This window comes from Toxorhynchites rutilus, chromosome 3 (assembly GCF_029784135.1).
Source record: "Toxorhynchites rutilus septentrionalis strain SRP chromosome 3, ASM2978413v1, whole genome shotgun sequence".
NCBI lineage: Eukaryota > Metazoa > Arthropoda > Insecta > Diptera > Culicidae > Toxorhynchites > Toxorhynchites rutilus.
This window is the reverse complement of record NC_073746.1, coordinates 120801469-120807468: the sequence shown is the minus strand read 5'-3', so window position 1 is coordinate 120807468 and position 6000 is coordinate 120801469.

Below are 6000 nucleotides of genomic sequence, written 5' to 3'. Positions count from 1 at the left end.
CATCATGCTGAACAGAAGCAGTTGGTTAAATACTATTGTTGTGCTGCAATCCAAAGCAAATGTTTGAGGGGAGGATTATTAGACAGACATTCTGTTCGTTTTTTTTTTTATAGTTTCGACATTTAATCGAAATTTGTATTTAACACCGTAAGGTACAATGGGCTTGCGAACAAACAGTTTTGCTGTTTCTAATACAGTTGTCCTCAGCCGGAGATCCGCGACTGACAAGGGACCCGGATCTAGGGGGTCACGAGACTTGTCTAAATAAGTGACAACATTAAAACACAGTGCACCACGCATAATCGCATAATCAAACCTGACATGCCCAAAAGGATAAGTTCGATGAGAATCGATAAATGACGTTTTTGCATAAGGCGTTATTGCATTAAGTTTCGTGGTCCAGAGACAGAAACAGTGCAAAGATGAATCGCCAAAATTAGGACAGGTCGCCTTTATTTGAAATTCGAATCAAATTCTATGGACTCAAACTCCTGTGCGTAACTGTAGTTGCAAATTTCGTTTATAATTATGTTACCTTTTTGTAGTTATTTGAAAACTTTATAATTCATCGATTTGCTCATGCCAGTAAGGCCTCGCGTAAACGCTGAAGATACTCGGTTCAGTAAACAAAATTGTAATTCACTTGATATTTATTCATGAACTTGTGCGGAGAAATGAATTTCAATTTCGGGGTTCTATTTTTTCACGAGGTAATGTATTTATCCTTGTTTTTAGTATTAAAAAGGTTTTGGATGCAAAAAAAAAATCCTTTCAAGTTTTAGTCATAAGTGTTTCGATTACTTTGATATTTTAAGATATAAAACACCTAGACATGTGGACGGTGTTGAGTCAGATCGGACCATGTGACATTTTTTAGAGATTTAGATTTTTTAGAGATTTAGAGGAAAACGAGCTTGAAGTTTGGTGCGGTAAGCGATTTTCATTGAGCGTTCAAAACAATTTCGATAAATTATTCCTGCTGTATGCGTGATTTTCCAAATAAAAAAAATAAATGTGGAATGTAGCTTACGAAATGTTTTACCTAATTCAATACGAATTCTGTATTATGAGCTTCAGCCAAGTCGATAATTTCCAATTGCGTATTCCAGAATGCTGTGGACCAATGAGAATTATAACATCTTTAGGTCACGAGTGTCTGTGAACTCATATGCGTGACGGCGGATGAGTCCCAACACGGTGAAAGCTTTGGCAGTCATAATGCCCACGTGTACGTTGAATCGGAGCTTCGAATCAATCGTTACTCCGAGATCGCTGATAATCGATGTACATTCCAGTTCTGACGATTCCAACAAATATTGATGGAGTACGGGGTTATTGGAGCGACAAAAGAAATTATTTTACATGTTTTGTCATTGACCCTCATTCCCTGGGTTGCCACATATACAGAATATTCTGTATTTTACAGATTTTTTACCAAATTTTAGATACAGAATCTGTATATACAGAATTACAGATTTTCAGCTAAAATACAGAATTTACAGATTTTATTTATTTTTTCCATGCAGATTTTTTATACAGATTTTTTTTGCTAAATATACAGATATACAGATTTTCTCAGAAAATTTTACAGATTTAAATGTGGCAACCCTGCTCATTCCGTTGTCGCCACACCATTCCAGCATCCTATCGATGTCTTCTTGTAAAACCAAACAATCCAAGGGAGACGAGATCACACGGTAGATTTTCACGTCATCAGCGAATGCAAGTTTGGACGATGAAAGCCGGAGACACAAGTCGTTGATGGATACGGTCCCAAAACGCTTCCCTGCGGTACACCAGATGTGATGTCGAAACTACGGGATCTAGCTGAGTTGACCACAACATATGCACTGCGTTCACTAAGGTACGAAAAAATTCATTCTGTTATTGAATCTGGAAAGCCTATGCACTTCTATTTCTCAACAATTAGAATGCGCGGGACAGTATCGAAGGCTTTCGCGAAGTCAATATAAACCGCGTCAACTTGCCGCCTATCTTCAATTTCTCGGGACAGTGCGGTGACGTAGCACATGATATTCGTTGTGGTCGAGCGATGCTTCATAAATCCATATTGACCTTCGTAGATAACAGATGATGCAGCGTTATATAGGACATTATGCACCAGTCTTTCAAACACCAAACACCTCCCCGATAGTTAGTTACTTGACTAAAATTCCCAGATTAATGGATAGGAAAGATAACGGCAGATTTCCAAAACGCTGGAAAGATTCGTACCTGAAGCGATCGATTGAGTAGACGAGCAATTGGATTCGCAAGTTCTTTGGAACATTTTTTCAACAACAAGGGTGGTATACCATCTAAGCGATATCCCTTTTTGATATCCAGATCCTCTAAGGCTTCCTAATTCCTAATAAAAAAAATAAAGAAAATATGGATCTAATATTTTGCGATAGAGAACAAATCCAACATTTTTAACGAAAATCTAAAAACCACTATATCGGTTTCACATGGAATGGCTGACATTAGAGATATAACAAAAATTTGGAGAATTTTGAAATCAAGATCGTTGTCGTGACATATTAGGCTGTCAAAAAAGTCCTGCGATATTTCCGCGAGGTGTCGTTGTAAGCGCGTAGTTCTAGTTGTATTCATTGTATCGAGTCATACTATAGCTTGTTAGAAAGGTATTTTTGCGCGCTATAGTCCTTGACGGTGTTTTGTTTGGTTAAGTCGTTCGTGAGTTATAGTGTCGCAAATATGGAGCAAAATAAAGAGAAAATGCGACATATTTTACAGTACTACTATGACAAAGGCAAAAATGCATCTCAAGCTGCCAATAAAATTTGTGCAATTTAGGGACCCGATACAGTTTCCATTTCCACCGCACAACGATGGTTTCAACGTTTTCGTTCTGGTGTAGGGGTCGTCGAAGATGCGCCACGCTCCGGAAGGCCTGTCGTCGAAAATTGCGACAAAATCGCTGAATTAGCCGAGAAAGACCGGCATAGTAGCAGCCGTAGCATCGGCCAAGAGCTGGGGATAAGTCATCAAACCGTTTTTAACCATTTGAAGAAGCTTGGATTCACAAAGAAGCTCTATGTATGGGTGCCACACACGTTGACGCAAAAAAACATCTTTGACCGTATCGACGCATGTGAAACGCTACTGAATCGCAACAAAATCGACCCGTTTCTGGAGCGGATGGTTACTGGCGATGAAAAATGGGCCACTTACGACAACGTGAAGCGCAAACGGTCGTGGTCGAAGCCCGCTGAAGCGGCTCAGACGGTGGCCAAGCCCTCATTAACGACCAGGAAGGTTCTGCTGTGTGTTTGGTAGGATTGTCAAAGAATAATCTGTTATGAGCTGCTTCCCTATGGCCAAACGCTCAATTCGGACCTGTACTGTCAACAACTGGACCGCTTGAAGGTAGCACTCATGAAGAAGAGGCCATCTTTGATAAACAGAGGCCGCATTGTCTTGTAACTAATTTTATGAACAAATGAAAATTCAAAAAAAAAAATACCGTAGGACAGCCTAATATATTATTCAGTATATCATCATCAATGTTAGTCAACGAAACGCTTCATTGAATAACTCGCTTTCGTTGGTTCAAATATGATTGAGCAGAAGTCACTTTCCTCCGTGGATTTCGTTTGAGGTTACATGATACGAATTAAACGAGAACGAGAGAACTTTGCTTCGGTCAACACTTAGCGAACCGGTTAGCATATGTACCAAGACGTCATGATCGCTTTCGGTGCTGAAAGTTTATATTATTTATTGCAGTTGGGGACAATTTGGCGGGTTGATTTATTTTTTCAACGTACATGATGTTGTCTTCCGCAATCCACTGGAGAGTAGATTTGGAGTAATGAGCCGTTGTCAAATCTGGTCAGAATAGAGGGGACAGATCACGCTCTCTATACAATGAAAGTAATCTCTTCTTCATGCAAATAAATTTCAGAATTTATAGTCCTTTTTGTGAGAGCAAACAACATGTGAAAATTGCTTGCCAGACTAGCACCTTTTGGTTGAACTTTTCAGCCGCAACAGTCGTGTCCGTAGTCGGTACAATCTCCCCAACTGTAAAACGGTGGAACTGAGGCCCTAGCAGTGTTCTGGTGTCCTCTTTGACATATATCTTCTCTTCCATCAAAATACAATGATTGGAATTATCCATAACACGCTCATAAAGCTTTCGAGCCCTCGTTTTAACTCGCTTTGCTGTTTTGGAGTTTGTTTGGGTATTTTCTGCTTCTTGTAGGTTTTCATGTCTCTTCTTAATACGCTGGATCATTCCGATGCTGGTATCAACTTTGTTCGTCTAGTCACGAAAAGAAAAGAGATTCCACAACCTTCTGGTCCAACCAACTAGAACTTTTTTTTAATGAAAGTGTTCCTCAAAGTGTCTTTTATCACTCAGCACATGATTTTTTCCCCCCTTTTAGACTTTTCTCAATATTAACCCGAAATCAGCCATTCCATGCTAAACCGAAATAGTGGTTCACAGATTATCGTGAAAAGTGATAGTTTTGTTCTCTATCGCAAAACATTAGACCCGTTTTTTTTTTAATTTTTCAGTAGGGTGACCATATCCATTTTAGGGTTGTCCGAAAAATCAACTCTTTTCTCTTTTATCCAAAAATGACTTTTTTCATAAATTCATAGCTTTTGAACTACTAAACCGATTCAGATGATCGACATATCAAATTAAAGCCAATGGTCGTTTTTTGAAAAAAATACTATACCTGCAGATAATTTGAAATCTGTTCTCGTTATTATTGATTGTATTCGTTTTTTTATTGGTTTCATAGTCTCGGGACCAAGGGCGCTATATCTTTTCATATATTTTTTATCTGTATTATAGTGACTTTCAACTCATTTGGCTGGTTCGTCACTTTTACTTCCATTTTTGAAAGAATGTCGGGAGTGAGAATTGAACTCGTGACCTTTAGCGTGAACGGCATGAATGTTACCACTACGCCAGATCGCCTCCATATCTTTTCATATTTTTTCTGAAAAGCTGAGGATTTTTCACATAATATATGTTGAAACCAGTGAGGCGTTTTTTTTTGTTTTTGAGGCATGATTTTTTAAAGTTAACCGATAGTACGAAAAATCATTTTTTTCCTCTTTTTTGGTTTTTTGGTGAAACCGAGTTGAAAAATGATCTCTGTGTATCCGAAAACATGCGTTTTGATACCAAACACGATAAAATTTTGAACTTTGCCCCCTTGCCCCATCCCCCTTTAGGTTTTTTGGTGAAACAGAGTTGAAAAATGAACTCAGCGTGTCCGGAAACCCCAGTGTACCAAAAATTGGGTTTTTAGCTAAAAATCTGAGTTTTGGCCGCCTAAATTTTCTCAGGGACCACTGTGCGGCAGCTTGAAACTTCTAATGAATGTAGTGGGTTGGAAAGGTTTCTATTTTAAACATGCGTAATCTATATAATCAGCTCCGAAGCGGACAAAACTGTTTCGTGTTTGATCCATCGGTTTACCTCTATCCGGTAGCAAGTAAGCCAACAACTACGATATTTCCAGACCCCTCCCCCCTCTCTAAGGGAGGGCTGTCATACAAATGAAACACAAATTTCTTCATTATTCGAAAGTTAAACAAGCAAACGAAACCAAATTTGGCATGTGGAGGTTTTAGGGTGTAATAAATATTTTTACGGTCGTTAGACACTCCACCCTCTTTTTGAGGGGGGGCTGCCATACAAATGAAACACAATTTTGACGTAGGACTACGTCTTTCATTTCTATACCGGGGTGTAAAATCAAAGTTTCGAAAACGAAAGCGTTACGCCGGAGACCGAGATTTTGAGCGTTAATAGCTTCTAAACAACTGAACGAAATGGTATGATAAACACTTCATTCGAAAGATAAAATGTCTACGCGTTCTATACTTGTTACAAAAACTTGTTTCAATAATCTTAAAATTGCTCTCAAAACAGGCTATTGAAATCACCAATCGGTATATAAGCGAGCGCCGCTCGGAAATCCACTCAGTTCTAATTGAACAGCGATTGGAGCA